This window comes from Aphelocoma coerulescens, chromosome 2 (genome assembly GCF_041296385.1).
Source record: "Aphelocoma coerulescens isolate FSJ_1873_10779 chromosome 2, UR_Acoe_1.0, whole genome shotgun sequence".
Classification (NCBI taxonomy): domain Eukaryota; kingdom Metazoa; phylum Chordata; class Aves; order Passeriformes; family Corvidae; genus Aphelocoma; species Aphelocoma coerulescens.
Window position 1 is genome coordinate 117,020,060 of NC_091015.1, and position 17,111 is coordinate 117,037,170.

The 17,111-nt window shown below is 36.7% G+C and overlaps 1 protein-coding gene across 1 annotated transcript in view; it reads left to right on the plus strand.

Annotated features, from left to right (window-relative positions):
* Nucleotides 1-291: 291 nt before the first annotated feature.
* DLGAP1 (DLG associated protein 1) overlaps nt 292-17,111 on the plus strand; it is a 254,699-nt gene continuing 237,879 nt past the window's right edge. Inside the window, exon 1 of the mRNA XM_069004530.1 lies at nt 292-327. The gene's annotated coding sequence lies outside the window, so the exon portion shown is untranslated. The remainder of the gene's footprint in view (nt 328-17,111) is intronic.

Genomic DNA, 17,111 nt, shown 5'->3' on the forward strand with positions numbered 1-17,111 from the left:
GGCACCACAAATGCAGCATTATACAATCAAAATATTCTTCTTTTTTGTTGCCAGAAGGAGGGTGTGGAACCATGTGAAAACCTTGCCATGGAACACTATCATAAAACATCTCAACATTGCTGTGATTTTTAATGAATTCATAGAGCCTTGCCATGTTAATAATTTTGTCTTGTTTCAGGCTAGTAGTTTTAACTCCTACACTTTGATTCTGTTTCAGGACAGTCAAGCATCAATTACTGGAACTGACATCTGAATTAAAGAGTGTGCAAAAAGTCTCTTCCCTCTTTAATTATTGAAACAACTAAAATGGAAAACTGACTAAAGGAGGTGAGTCCTTTCCTCTCATTCTCTGATCATTCTCCTTGATCTCTCTCTGCATTTCTTTTATTCATTTATCTCCAGATTTGCCTCCTGCAAAGGCAGGGAGCCAAATGATTGCAAACTCTCAACTGCTTTAATGGAAATGAAGGTAGCCTAGAAAATTAAACATATGATAACCCATCTTTGTACTTACCTAGTGATACTGGCTGAGGACTCTGTTAATGCTGGGTGTCTTCAAAAGTTGTCGTGGATGATTTTCACAAGTCCGACATGAACATAAAAATGTAGCATATAAACTTAAATGTTGAGTATAGCCCCATAGAGCTAGATGTACCAGAGATGTGGAGGGAGTGTAGAGAATGGAAGAGGAAGAATTGATTTGGCCTAGAGGAATATAACAAAAGGGGGAGATCAGAGGGAAAAATGAAGTACAGAAGACAAGCATGGCAAGGGGTTGCAGCATGTTGGAAGCAACATTGAAATGGACTGGAAAATATCTGCTGGGGAAAGAACTTCCTTTTCCACAGTTTCCACAGATATTTTTACTTGCTTTTTTCTGTTTGTTTTGGGGTTCCTTTTTACACTAAGAGCTGATCTAATAGGACCTACTGAAGATAAGCTGACCTCTAGTCTCTGGAACACAAATGCAATAGCAGTAAAAGAGTTCACTACATATAGTGAACTATTGGTATTTCCCAGGGCTAATCATACTGAGAAAAATTAAAATCAGTTCCATATTCTGTTTCTTTATTACCACATGGCAGGCTTACGCATACATGCACTAGAAATAGGGAGATTTTTTTATATCTCTTCAAAATGGTGGTCATTCTGCTTGTCATTTGATATGATTTTAAAAGTAACTCTTAAACTATGATATATTTGACTCATTACAGTTCAGTTACAAGCAATTTAGTTGTATTATTAAATTAATATGTTAATCATATGATTGGTTATGGGTATTTTAGGTTAGTTAGGTATGATACTGTACTTCAATTTGTAAATTTCCCTGTTTGGAGTATGAGTTTAAGATACTGAATGAAATGTTTTACATCTCAGGAATACTCTTTGTGTCACTCCAAAGTGACCCTTTTTCATTGTTTTCCATTGGCACAAAAAATTTCAATGTATACCTCCCTTAAAAGATATAATTCCTTAAAATGAGAATGTTATCTAATTATACAGCAGTAAAAATCACTTTGTATTTTAGTAAATTTATTTTAAGAGGAGAAAATAGCAGAGTGCTGAAACATTTCCATAGCCATAAAACCGTACTCATGATGATTTATAATACAAGAGGTAGATAGATAGATAGATAGATAGATAGATAGATAGATAGATAAATAGATGGATAGATGGATGGATGGATGGATGGATGGATGGATGGATGGATGGATAGATAGACAGATAGATAGATAGATAGATAGATAGATAGATAGATAGATAGATAGATAGATAGATAGATGATTCTGCATGTTATATATATATAGTATACATATATGTATTTATGCATTGCAAGTATATCTTTCTAAGGCACATACACACCACAAAAAGTGGTAAATTTTCTTTGCAGAATAGGACTTGGAACTAGTGTGTATCTTCTGACAATGTGAAATAATTAGATCAGCTAACTTTTCCTCAGTTTTGCCTTCTGTAGAATTCTAAAACTTTATTGAAAAGGTGACATAAGGTTTGCAGTGGTGTATTCTTCCCAAGTAAAAGTTGGATTTTTAATTTAGGAATTTTTTTTTCACAGTAAGGCATTTGCTTATCACTTACCTATATTCATATGCATTATCATACACAACAAAAAAACCCCACCCTATCCTCTCAGCTCCTGGTAGCTTAGGTAAAATGGTTATCTCCAGCATTCCCAGTGTTCAGCTTCTTACAGCTCTTCTCAGCTTTGGCTTTTGTACCTGTGCACTTCTATGCACCTGTATTTGGCCATGGGTCTTTTTGAAGCATTGAGGAAATAAGAATGATGCAGTAAGAACATTATTACAGCTCTGCAATGACCTCCGCAAAAATTAGTAAATGCCAAAATACATGTTGTCAGTTCAGATGCATCATGACAGATGCTTTCCAGCAATGCCATGTCCCATTTTTTTGCCTATACTTTTATTTGAAGTTCACCTGCATATAGGTTTCCCTTTTTTAATGATGAGAAGAAACCTTTTCATTTGGTTATATGATTAAATTTGATTATTCTTTTGGTGTTTTATGGGGTCCACCTATGCAGTGGATCCATCCAGTTTTGGATAGGGTATTTAGTAATTTGGATAAAGTATTTGACACTGTACCATGCTGTAAATCAAATCCCTCCTGATGAGACAGAATTTGCTGAAAGTCCTTGCAAGGAGTTTCAAAGATATACCAAGACTTTTCCTTGAGTTTCAATGCTTCCAGAGAGTTGTTTATTAAGTCTTATCAGAGGAACAGAGCCACTAGTGTGACCCAGGTACAGCATAGAGCACAGAAAAGCAGGAGTGAGAGTGTCTTCTGACTCTTTATCAAGATTTACACAGCTTCTAAATATATTTTAACCAATAGTTACTAAAAACGTACATTATTTTCACTTTCCTACCAATTATTCAGTAACATGGGCAGGAACTGTGGAATTTTCTATCCAATCAATCCAAACTACTTTTACTGCAGAACATGGAGTAGTAGAAGAAGGAGAAGAAGGTTTAGAGAACAACAACAATCCTCCATTTTGACATTTTTTACTCTTATCTATTTACTACAAAGAGAAGCCCAAAACCTCTAAATTTTTCACCCTGTGACAATCTTACATAGTAGTCTATCACCTAATTCACACCAATGCATTTTCTAGTTCTTGTCTGACTGCTGGTAATTTTTTCCAAGGTTGGAGGCTAAAACAGTGTTGTTCAGGGGGGTAAGAACCCTTAAAAACAGGTAGAGAAATATTCTCAGCACTCTGGGCACCTACAGTATTTAATATTTTGGATAGGGTATTTGTAGATCTGTACTAACACACACACTCCTGATATTTAAACCCTGCATATTCACAAGAAGCAAAGGCATCACTACTTGGAATGGAGATTTTTTTTTCACTGAGTGTTGGGAGAAGAAGGTGTAATGGAACTTTTTCAATACAGAGGACTGTATTGGAAAATGCAGAAGGAACTGATTTTCTTATTGTAAATACACTGTTAGAACTACACACACAAAAAAAATCCCCAACATTCATTTTAGCATAAGCTGAATGTACAAAATGACAAAACCTAAGATATAGATCCTCCTGTGAAGCTTCCTAGCAGTCCTTCTGTAAAGGGAACATTTGCAAAGGGCAAAAGGATGCAAGGTAGGGGCAGAAAAAAAATCTCTTAACGAAGGAAAAAAAAGGAAAACATAATGTCATTGAAGAAGATATTTTGATTAGTGATACATTTATTAGAAAGAACAGGGTGTGGTCCACTTATTTTCATCAGGAATATATTGACAATATCACTTAGGAATTGGACTCAATGGCCCTTGTGGGTCCCTTCCAACTCAGAATATTCTGTGATTCTGTTAATATAATTTGTTGTGAATTTTCTTCAAGGGAAATGCAGACAGAACTTAAAGATGCCATTAAATCAAGGCATGTTTATCATCAGGGAGAAGATGACTAGGCTTTGAAAAAGTCAGATAAAGAGAATCTATACGAAATGTGTTAGGGATGTGGATGAAATTGAACTTTAATGAGACCAAACAAAAGGAACATAATTGATCTTCTACAGTGAGAATGTATGGAAGTAATTTAAACCTTAAGGTCCTCTTGTCTTATTGGGAGACAGGATAGCGGATGTTTTGTACGATCTAAGTATGCGGAAGTCTCCGGCTTTGTAAAATATTATTCCTTAGGGGAAAAGGGCACAAGACAAAGAGAAAAAATTTCCAGTTAAAAAATGTGATGATCTTTGACGGAGTACAAGGGGAAGCATAAGGTATTTTGCTAATAATCCTGGTGTGAAAGTAACAGATGTAATGAGAAAAATTAGAAAATTGCCTCAGGTAAAGTACACTGAGAAGGCAGAAAAGCTTGGATGAGGCAAAGGCACTGCAATCAAATATAAAGAAAAAAAACAGATTTCTAGTGCAAATTGAAAAAAACTGATTGTGACTTGCTTGAGGTATTTTAAAGGAAAATTCAGACAGGACTTCTTATTTTAGCTTAATAGCAATTCCCTGAGCAGTTGTAGAAAGCTCAGAGATGAAAGAAAAGAAAGTAAACTGACCGTGAGATAGACAAGTGATATGTCTGTCTATTAGATAAAACAAGACATTTCAAATCAAAATTAAGATTTTATATGTTTCTACTTCCTTCTCTACTTATGGGAAAACCAAGCATCAAAATTAAAGGTAGGGACAACTCTTTTAAGCATTTTTGCATCCAGAACAAGGTGGGAGTCCAGGCAATATCCATAACGTTTTGGGATGAGATGGATACTGAAATCTCCTGGGCACTGAGTACCTTAGTGACAACAATAATAAGTCTGACAAATTATCTATGTAGGTATAAGGGAAAATGGAGACATAGAACCATAGAATCACAGAATGGCTTTGGTTGAAAAGGACCTTAAAGATCATTAAGTTCCAACACCTATTATAAATGTGAAGAAAAGCTCAAAAACTGCAGATAGAGAGGTGCTGGGATACAGAGTCAAATATTGAATCAAAAGCTTCATTACTATTGTAAGTAAGGAAACAATCATTAAGAACTAAAAACTATAGAGGCTTACCTCCGAGTAATAAAAAATTTTCATGCATCTGCTTATATGAGTTAAATATATAAGTTGGAGGAAAAAAAAGAAAAATTAAAAGAGAAAGGTTGATATTTGATATAGCTAAGGACACAGACATTTTTTTCTGCATCTGTCTGAAAAAAAAAGTCACTTCATCACAGCTAGCAGAAATAGAACATAATTTCCCACAGCTATAACCAATTCTGTATCAAAATTTATTTCAGAAATGGGTCTTTGATCTCCTGCTTTTTGCAGTTGGTGTCATCTAGATATTTATTGACTGAATTCTAGACAAAGGGGTGGTCCTTCTTCCTGGGACATGTAGACTAACCTTTCTTTTTGGTGGAAGATAGGCTATTGGTGGAGGAAATTGACCCAACTTCCCAGAAGACTCTATTTCCTACAGTTGGCCTTAACTTCTGTAAAAATAGAGGAATTTTGTAACCTTCAGAACAGTAATATTTTTACAGTCTTTAAAGCATTACTACATTACACCTGCAGGATTTACAGAGAATAATAAAAAATTGTCCCTGTTTATGCTTTAATATAAACAATGTCAAGGTACTAAACAAAATCTTTTATTTATTTTTAAATAACTTTTTGTTTAAAATACTAATTTATCTGTTTCATAGTGTTTAAATAACAAAGTAAGCAGGTTGATAAACTCAGATGAATAGTCTCAGGAAAAGAGAGATAAAGCAACTTCAAGATATCATTGCCTGATTCCTAGCCAACGTGCCATTGCCTTGATAAATATGACATTGTAGAAGATGGGTGAAGAAGTGAGAGTAAATTCTTAAGCATCTTGTTCCTCTTTGTTTATTCCACCTCCTCCTATTAATCCAATGGAATGCTAAATGATCCTTTAATTTTAAAATACCTGTCCTTGTGACTTTCTTTTCCTTGAGTGAAAGTCACAGCCAAAATAGAGCTGCATGTGAGAGCTTGACTGTTGAGTGACATCCCTGAGGCAAGGACAGTATAGGTAGCATTCTTTTAAGGTCTCTCAGAAGAGGTCAATCCTAGCTCAGGAAATACCAGAATTATTCAACCTTCTTATGCTTTTCCATACTTTTCTTTAGGCATCTACTGCCACTGTGGTTTATGCCCGTGGCTCAATGAGCCTTTGAATTCACACAGAATGGCTATTTTTGGACTTGCACACTACTGGAAGTGGATGCCTGTAAGAAGCTTTTATGGTGGGACAAAAAGTAATGACACCATTAACTCTGAGAAATTGAATATTTCTTGTATTGCCATCATTCTGTTCCAGTAAAAAATTCAAGTTGGGCACGGTGGGAAATCAAATTTCCTCCCTTGGTATACAATCATATCCCTGAAATAATTTACTTGTGTTAGAAACAAACCAATGTGTGGAACTGGCACTGGTTTTATGTCATGCTAGGGAGCAGTGAGGAGTCCCCAGGCAGGTGCAAAGGAGGAACTTTATCTGCAAAAAACTCGGCCTTTTTGTGCCGTTAGTCGGTTGTTAGTTTACATAATTCCAACGCACAACAAACCCAATTTAACCAACCACCATACACCGCAGTGCGGCCACGAGGCATTCACACAGCATTCCTCACTTCCTCTATTCTAGCTGAGTTACTCTCCCACAGTCCATTTCTACTTAGGCCAGAGCCATGATTTTACCGGGCCTTCCCTTTACAGAGCTTTACCTATCAGTCACCGTTTCCGGCTGCCGATGCAGGGAAGGATACCTTTCTTTGGTTTGCAGTGCACACCGTAAGTAGACACAGGCACAATGATAAGTATCTCACCATCTCCTGATGGCTTTATGCAATCAGGGACTGCACATTTATCCTCACACTGGGAAGGTTACAGGAAGCACGTCTGTCCTTATATGGTCTTCCTTTGTATTTTTATATGACTATAACAGCTACAACAAAAACGTAATAAAAAAATATGATTCAGATAATCCTCTTAGTTCAGTGTTGCAGGGTTGGAACTGGCACTGTGCAAAATAAAAGGATAAATTTGTCCTTACTGGATAGTGGAAGTGTGGCCAAGGTACATTAGTAGCCTCTTCCAACTCATAGGTAATACAAAATTATGGTCTTCTGAAAGCTTTATTTTATATGAAACTCTGCCATATGACTATTGTTTTAAACTGTTGATACTATCTGTTTTATTTCCATTGTATAGTTTCTACTTACCTTTTGTTTTACTCCTTTTTCTTGCCAGTTCTTTCAGCTACATTCTGCATGCTGCAGACACAGTTTTAAAAAGCTGTCTAATGATTTGGGGAAGGGACAGTATAGTAGTGTGTCACAGCTGGGCCATGGAAAAGAATTCTAGTATTCTGGACTTGTATGCTTGAGAGAGACCACAGTCATGTTTAGGTGCATTGATTGTGTTCTTAAGACCAAAGGAAAAGGTTCCAACAGTTTAAAAAGCTATCATTCATCAAGAACAAAATGTATAAGCATGCATATTATTGAAGCTTTCCGAAATGCCCTTGCTCTTAAAGCATGAATTTATCTGAGCACATTGATGAAGTTTAAGTAGGCTAGAAATTTCATCACATTGTTATTATTTTAGAAATTAGGAGAAATATCTCAGTTACAAAATCAGCACAATGAAATAATTTGCACCTCATTTTTATAAGCTGCCTAGGAAGTTATTTCAACAACTAAAATTCAGATCTTGCAAATCCTGAAAATCAGGACAATTTTAAGGAGTGAAAAAAAAATATAAAGTCATCCAAAGTGAAGTCTGATAATAGTTCAGAAATTGGTGAATTGATAAATACTGAGGATGATAAGTTACTTAAATGTTTTGGGTGAATTTGTATGTAAAGTATCATTCTGTATGTCCTGTATTGATATAAAGATAAAAAAATGTTTTGGTTAAGAATTAGACAGTACCAGAATAAAGGAATAAATATCCCAAAATAGGGATGTGATCCCATAAATCAAAATTCTGAAAAGGTTTTTGAGGGTGTCGTGGTTTGAAACTGGGCATGATACATGGTACATTACCAACTGTAATAGGATTCTGCAGGTGGCAGGTTAAGGCACTACTCAGGCTTATTAATACATGAAGGCCACCTTTCTTTTCTAAATATGGCCACTGCAGCAAATACTGGGTTAAGGTACTCATGCTTGAAGAAGTTGTTGAAAATTGGAGAGACTTTGGGAGAAACCACAAGATTGGTTCAAATGAGACTAAAAATAATGGCTGGCTTGATCAATATTGGGAGAGGGGGTGGAGTCGGAAAACTTTTCTCTCTGTGGATGGCAACAAAATATTGAACTTCTGAGACTCACAAGTATGACAAAAAAGATCCAGTACATGGAAGTTAAACCTCAAAATGGAAACAAAGTGCATATTTTTAAACAGAAGTAAATACACATTGGAACAATTTACCAAGCACTGTTGTGAATTCTTGTAACTTAAAATATTTCATTTGGAATTAAGTCTAGGACTGCTGAAGCAATTTAGGGAATTAGATGCTCAAACATCCCTGAAATGTACTCATTAAATTCTCCAAGATCTTTTGGGTTCCTCTAGAAATGGAGCAGAGCTCAAAGCAGTGTGCAGCATCTGATTCAGAAGTGGGACTTGACGGAAGGCACTGTGAAGAAGTATCAGACATTTTCTGTAATGTTACACAGCAGGCTAGGCTCCACTGTCCCAGTTGCCTCTTTTATTCACAGAGTCAGTGTGTTTGTTTATTTGTATGTGAGAGCAGTAAAAAAGTGTTCTGATCTAATAGGAGCTACTTGACATTGCTGCTGAAGTACTTAACACCCTTCCTGTTCAATAAGATGACTGTGATTCACTCGTGTTGCAGTAGAATATTATTTCGCCTCCATTTTGCTGCTGGTAGGGAAAAGACCAGGCCTGTGTGCAGAGATGGCATGAATATGGCACCTAAGAAACAGCTCTGTGTCTCTTGGGCTTTCAGCAACTGATTTTATTGCCAAAGTAGAAATGGTCGGTCATATTTCAGGACCTGCTCTGTGATCTGGGCACGTTGACCAGAGGAGGTCCTGAAATATGACTAGGTAGATATATTAGCTGAGCATTTTTTTGGTTTTCTATAGTATTGTCTGTATAAAGAATTCACTTCAGACCTTTGTCTCTCACCAGGAAAACTTGGATCTTAGATGAGTGTGTCTGGATGGCTCAATGTTACCTCTGTGAGAGTTATGTTGAATTAGAGGCTATATCAATGTGTTAAGCATCCAGTCACGCACCAGTACAAGCAGTAATTTTGCTGTCACTGGACACTGCAGTTCTGACTGTAGAAATGATCCATTTTCTTTCTTTTTTACGCTTCACTTCTCAGGGTCTGCGTGGCTAGAATACATCTGTCCTATAAACTGGATCTGTTATCAGTACAAGTATTACTTGCAAGCCAATGTTCTAGTATTACTTTTAAGATCTATTATCTGCAATAGGATGATCACAGAGAGCAAAGTAAAGCTCACCCATGAGTGAGAAAGATCACTGTATTCCTTGAACCAGAGCCGAATTCTATCCTGAGTTTTGCTTACTCACACAGCTGAGTTTTATGAGACTCCAGAAATCCAAATTCCATCTGATAAACACTATCTAAGTACAGAGTAGTAACCTAGAATATTGAGGGTTTGGGGCTTTTTCTTTACTCTATTTTTTTTTAACAACATGGAAACAATTAATGTATAAAAATAAGTAGTCTGCTTACGCTTATTAACACTTAATGTTAGAACTTGTGTGTCCCTCTTAACAGTCTTTTAAACTTACCTTGTGTTGTATAAGAAAACAGTCCTATGTCAGCCCAGTGTTACGAACTCAGAATATAAATGGACATAATTTGTATAAAAGTGAACTGAGTTGAATATAAAATACAAAAATAAATGTTTATATAGTGGTTGATCTTGCATAGATATTTTGGAAATCTGTTTATCCGAGACATCAATAAGACAAGAGGGTTATAATACTGTTCAGGCTGTATCGGTATATAAAACCTATTTGTCATCTTTACGAAATACATATTACCAGAATACAAATTATATAGATGAGATTGCTGCATTTCTCATCTTTATCATGTAGATGTTCCATGTGATCTATCAAGTCCAACAGTGGGATAAAGTAATATGTGTTTTAGACAAATCACTGACAGCAGCTGCTGTGTGTCTTCTTTGCGGAGCTTATTGAAGTTCAAAAGAAAGAGCATTTATTGTGATATCCAAGGAGGGAAGAAAAATTAAAATTAAGCTAACTTTAAAATACATCATATTTTGAAGATCAAGAATCTAGGCAGGTACTTGAGGTAAAGGTGCCCAGTGTCCAAAATTGGATTCTTTTTTGTTAATGAGTGAGAAAAGAAAGTACAATGTTAGCAGATTGGGATTTTTGGTTTCTGTAAGTGAGCAAGTAACAATGTCGCATAAGTGATCCAAAAAGTAATATATGGCCTTGTTAACATCAATAGCTTCATAATGTAGCTATTCAAATGATATACTCTAATTTGCTTCTGTGCCTCAGAGAAGTGTCATGCTTTCCTATGAGGCTGCTATGTTTTTAGCTTCAGAGCACTGCATGAAAATGCCCTCTGGTCTGGAGGGTGCACTGCTTTATGATGGGTAGACCTTACTAAAATTAGGTTTTTAACACAGTAAAAATTGAGTTACACTGCTTTCTGATATACTAAGTTCACTTCTTGATTTGGTCAAATGAGTTTGAGAAATACTTGCACAGAATGTAATTGTTATATCCCATTTCTTCATGTTACATGATATATGCATGTTTATGCATATGTGTATAACTAGTTTCCCCAAGCATTTTGTAAAAATAACAAATAAATGTAATTTTTCTATCTATCTATTCAATTTGAAAGTGTAACTCAGAAAGTGTGTTGCCTCATCTCCTTGAAGACATATGTTCCATCTCCTCATGGAACACAGCTGTTCCACGAGGTACAAAATGGACTGATTAGGTCAAAACATATTTTCTTTCATATACAATGTGGACTCTGTCCAAAAGCAAAATAATGTTAGGCAGGACTGAAGGCAGCATGAAGGCAGTATGACATCAAGAAAGACATATCCCCACTGCGTCAAAATGAGACTTGAACTACAGAGCTTCTTAGATATAAGATCAGAAGCAATCCCATATAAGAGGGATATATCTAAGCAGCTTTGTAGGGGATGCAGGTATTTTAATTCACAGAAAATAAGCAGGGTGTGATACTAAACCCAGCACTTCCGTGCAGATGCCATTGGACCAATGTAGGATCATCCTTAGTGGAAATTTGTAACAAGGATGAACTTTGTCCTGCAGCAAGATTTCTGATCTGGCTTTGACTCTTTGATATTTGCTGACACCAGTCAGATTTCTTTCCATGTCATGACAAGCGTTAGTGTCTTAGAGCAACAATAAGCAAAGAAGCCTGTGCTGTGGGGAAAGCATGATGCACGAGATGTAACAGGGCATACATAGTTTCAGGAATTACCTTATTTGAGAGAGCATCTGGTTTAGGTTTAGACAAATTAATACCTTGAGACTGTTTGGGTAGTGCATTGACCTCTTGTTGACATGTCAATAGCCTGAGTATCTGAGAAAACAGAAAATAATTGCTGCATCCCGATATTCTTCTATTACAAGAATTTATTCATCCTGAACTGCCTGACCACTGTAGCATTCAACAACATGGTGAGTTTTTTATTTTCAATTACTAATCTTTACTGCACAGGATACTATGTAAGATTGTGTGCATGTAGTGTGTCTTCTCTGAGTAATTGCTTAGCTGTCAGGGAACAAGAAAAAAAAAATCAATAATACCCACAATTTTTAGTTCTTAAATTCTGATTTTAATGTTTGTTGTATTAAGCACGTGTCATTATATATACGGCTCTGTATGGGTATTTTATTTTGATTGCATTTACTTTCTCAGTGGTTTCCATATATTTAAAGAAGTTATCAAAGGCCCATAGCATTGTTTAGGTTTCAAAAGATCTTGAGTCCAACTATTAACCCAGCACTGCCAAGTCCACCTCTAAACCACGTCCTTGAGTGCCGCATCCACACATCTTTTAAAAACCTCCAGGACTGGGGACTCAACCACTTCCCTGGGAGCCTGTACCAATGCTTGACAATCTTTCCCATGAAGAAATTTTTCCTGTTATCAAATCTAAACTTCCCCTGGCACAACTTGAGGCCATTTCCTCTGGCCATGTCGCATGTCCGTAAGGAGAAGAGACTGATTTTCACCTCATTACAACCTCCTTTCAGGTACTTAAAAAGAGCAAAAAGGTCTGCCCTCAACCTCCTTTGCTGCAAGCTAAACACCTCCAACTCCCTCAGCTGTTCCTCATAAGCTTTGTGCTCCAGACCCTTTGCCAGCTCTGTCGCCCTTCTCCAGACACGCTCCAGCATCTCTGTGTCCTTCTTGCAGTGAGGGGCCCGGAACTGAAGACGGGTTTCGAAACATGGCCTCAAAGTGCTGAGAACAGGAGTATGATTCCCTCCCTAGTCCTGCTGGCCACACTATTTCTGATACAATCCAGGATTCTTGGCCACCTGGTCCACACTGACTCATGTTCCGCTGCTGCCGACCAGCACCCCCAGGTCCTTTTCCACCAGGTAGCTTTCCAGCTTCCCTGCCCCATTGTGTGGGATTGTTGTGACCCAGGTGCCGAATCCAGCACTTGGTCTTGTTGAACCTCATCCAATTGGCCTCAACCTATTGATCCAGCCTGTCCAGATCCTTCTTCTGAGCCTTCCTGCCCTTCAGCAGATCAACACTCTCACCTAACTTGTTGTCATCTCCAAACTGACTGAGGGTGCACTCAGTCACCTTGTACAGAACATAGATAAAGATATTAAACAGGACTAGCCCCAACACAGAGCTGTGGGCATCAACCTATTCTGTTCCTCCCAAAGCTCTGCCACTTAGGAAGGAGTTCCTCCACCTGGTTGCACTTCCCACAGGGGTTCTGAGAGCAGGGCACAGCCTGCATCTGGCACGGGCATGGCAGCTGTGTCTGGGCAGCTGCATTAGCCCTTCCTGTGTGCCCTTCCAGACTGATTACTTTCTGGAAACACATACCTGGCATAAATTGAATTATCTGGTTTCAGCTTAGATTAAGTATTTGATTTGTAATTAAAATCCAAATGTAAAACAAATTGAGAATGACAAATGCAGTTTATTGAATCAGTAGACAACTGCTTTCCTGTTCTGTCTCCAATGCAGTTCCATTTGATTTACTAATTATATGCAAACTATTCTTATGTTGTGGTTCTTCATAACTATTTTGATATTTCAGCAGAAATCCTTCTTAGTTAGAATGACTGAAATGGCTTGGTGGAGTAATTTGTATCATTACAGTTACTGATAAATTGTATTGCTACACAGTCAATCAGAGTGTTCGTTTCATATATGTTTGAGAAATAAAAACCTATTTATTTTCTGTGAGGAAATCTTGAATAAATTTAAAGCTTGGTTTTTTACCAATATGTGATATGGTATTCTTTTTTAACTTTACAAAATATCTTCTGCTGAGCAGCTGGACCTCTGTGCAGAAGGAGGAAAAATTTCTGACTTTGAAATATTACTAGTATTGGTTACCCTTCTAAATGCATAATATTATCTTATGGTCTTATTCATAGCTATAGCAGTACTAAAACAAGGGAAGATATATGAGGCATGAATGATGTGTTGTCTTCTTACACGGAAACAGAATGCAAATTTCTGGCATATTTTTTGAACTTGAATTATTTATATATCAAATATTATTCTGGCAAATCCTGATTAAACTTAGATGAATTCTCTTAATCTCTTCAAAAGTTTGCCCTGCAGTTTTTTGTAATCTTCCTTACTCTGCCAAAATCTATGAAAGATACGACTTCCATATACAGGACTGAATAAATATTATTTAGATCCCTAAATCTCTGTATCTATATTGATATATATTCCTTTTTTAATCATAAAAAAATCTTATTATAGCTAGGAAAATAACGTATTATTTTGGTGCAGAACCTGTTCAATTGGTTAATTATAAAAACTCAGCAATAACACAATAAAACATCTGATTCAGATAATCTTTTTTGTTCAGTGTTGCTGGTATGAAACCTGCACTGTGCAAAATAAAAAAGATAAATTCACCCTTACAGAGTAGTAAAAGTCTGACCAAGGTACCTTAGTAATGTCTTCCAACTCACTGGTAAGTAATTATACAAAGTAGTTACACTTTCGAGTGTGAGGAATGATGTGAGGGTCCTGAAAGTGGACGGATCTCCAAGGCGACATGTACTGTTTATGGCAATTTTAGAGGGACAATAGGTGTCTCAGTAAGGCAGTTTTGTTGCAGGTCACAAAGCTTGAGTGATCAGTGTCTCTGTTATCAGCTAAGAGTGGAGTCTGCAGTGTTTGAAACACCTCTGGGAAATGGGAAGACTTATGGGCTACTAACAGCCTTTAAATGCTTGCACTGGTGCCATTAAATCCAGATGTTTGACAGCACTCAATTAATACTGTGTTTCTGCTGTTGCTGATTTCCACTGGCATGCTTGTCTCTCATGCTGTACTGTGGGCTCATGGATGAGGAAGTAATTTATTTGATAAAACCAAAGAAAGCTTGCTCTACAGGGAGTGGGATTCTCTGGGAAATCTATTGCCGAGCGCCATTAATTCTCACCTGCCATCATCACTTAGCCCTCAAATAGATTGTGTCAACGCTAATGTAGCAATTTTTGTTTTCAGGTGTGATAGCTGACCTTCTGCTTGGGGGTAATGTAAAGGCTGGCAGAGATGTCTACTCACTGGGAAGGGTGTTAACTCAGAAATTATTATTCTTTGGATAGCTGAGGATCATCTATTTATCTAAGCATGAATGAGTATTAAATTGGGCTAGAAATTTAATTGATAAATGTTATTGCTTACTACAGCATGTTGTTAATTTTGTCACAATTTAAATTATGTGCTACCAAGAAATTGTAGTGATGGCTGCATAATAATCACACCTATAAGTATTTTTCTTCTATGCATATAATGTTATCTTTTCCTGTAAATGAGCTACTTTTTTTGTTGAAATGTGATGGCACTACCTATTGCACCAATTCTGAAATGACTATTTAATATCAGTCACAAGTTTATTTTGCTGCCTTATAGATACTCTTTAATGACTTTCATGATTTAGTTTTCATTCTCAATTCTCATTCTCAAATCCTTTTCACAAGTGGCATTAGTCAGGGTGCTAAGGATGAGTACATGTCACCCAAGGTAGCCCATCCAAAATTAGTGATTTAGTCTAGATTGTTGCCTGGGGTCTGTCCTAGGCTGTGGAAATAACAGCAAAAAAAAAATGTTTTTGACTAAACCCCTAAAGGATGAGGACAGATTACCTTATTCCCACCTCTAGATGTGCCACTCTGTCCAATGCTAGAGGAATCATGGTGAGATCAGGTGGGGTTTTTTTGTTTTTTTTTTTGTTATTTATTTAATGAATGGGAGTCTTTTAAATTACTGTTATTCAATACTAGGCTGCTTTTTTGTAGAGCAGAAATAAGAACATTTGGTTAAGCACAGAACTTATTTTTTGGTTGTGTGTGGCTTTCCAATATGAGTTACATTATGTAACATTTTCATCCATTTATTCTTGAATGAATAAAGAAATACAACCTCACAAGAATCCACCTGAAAGCAGTTTACCTTAGTAAGAGAAAATTGTCTTTCATTCCCTTTGGTTGTTCTCAAAACAGAAGTTTAAAAAGCCAGTCAGATCCACAGTATCAATGTTTTACGCTACTCATGTTCTTTAGAATAGAAATATTAAGAATATTCAATTTTTTCACAGTCAGTCATATTTCTCAAAACCTTTTTTAGTCCATGCAAAGTACTAGAAGGCTTGTACTGTAATATATGGTGCACATCTGCAAACTCTGGTTTGTGACATTAAATGACAGCATCTACAAAGTATTCTTCATATGTCTTCTTTCTCCTCTGTGTGGTTTAAACAAGGGGTTTTTCTTCATTGAGGTACCTCCTCAGTGTGTGGTTTTCTGCTTTTGAGAAAAGTGTTTGGTAGGCATTTTACTTATGTACTTTCCCCTTGGCCTGAAGGACTCCATTTACCTATTATGCTTCTTCTTTCCATCCTCCTTCATTTTCAGGAGCTAAGGACTACGGACTAAGTGCTACCAGTCTCAGGAGAGCCTCCTTGAAGTGCTTGTGTCTGGCAGCATATACTTTTTCCTGCTCTCTTTTCACTACATCCCAGTAGGGATGATTCTTTCCCTAGAAAAGGATTATCTGGCTTATGAAATTTATCCTGCAGCCAGACCTAACAGCAAGAGAATCGCCTGTCTTTGATTATAGGGACAGCAGAAATGGGTTTGCAGAAGACCAGAGCTTTTGCCATTGCTTCAGCCTGTTACATAACAGAATTCAGGGTTGCCTTTTTATGGCAGAAAACGGATTTTAAGGGGAAACCCACATTTCCTGTTTAGCAAGAGAAAATTTAGTTATAATACAGGAATAGCTGGACTTCAGCGAGGTAAAAAGACACCATATCTTTCTTTAAAAATCCTCCTCCTTAAAAGGCAATTTACTATACAGAAGTGCAAGTCTGGTAGTTTTCTGAAGTGCAATGAACTATTTCTTAACACATGATATTAATAGTCCTAAGAACCTGCAATGCAGAGTACACTCTTCCAGTAATCATCCCTTTTTTAATTACTAATATAAAGTAATCCAAAATTTCACCTTTTACATTATTGCTATGTAATCTCAGACTAAAAAACTATTATATGCATTTTTCGTAATATTTGTGTTTGCAGACCACTTTAACTTACAGTAGGAAATATTGCTACCAAATATGTGATATATTATTTGTTCTGAAAACTACATAACTTGACAGACTATATTATTCAAACTACTGCTGAAGTGGGATCGAAGTGCTTCATAGGCCTTGGAATGGATCTGAAAGGTGCTGGGCAGGAGGCTGTGCTGGGGCATGAAGTTCACTTGACTTCCATTTAGCAGATTCTATTATTTTCTGGACTTTCATACTAGAAAAATCAAGGCATGTGAAGATT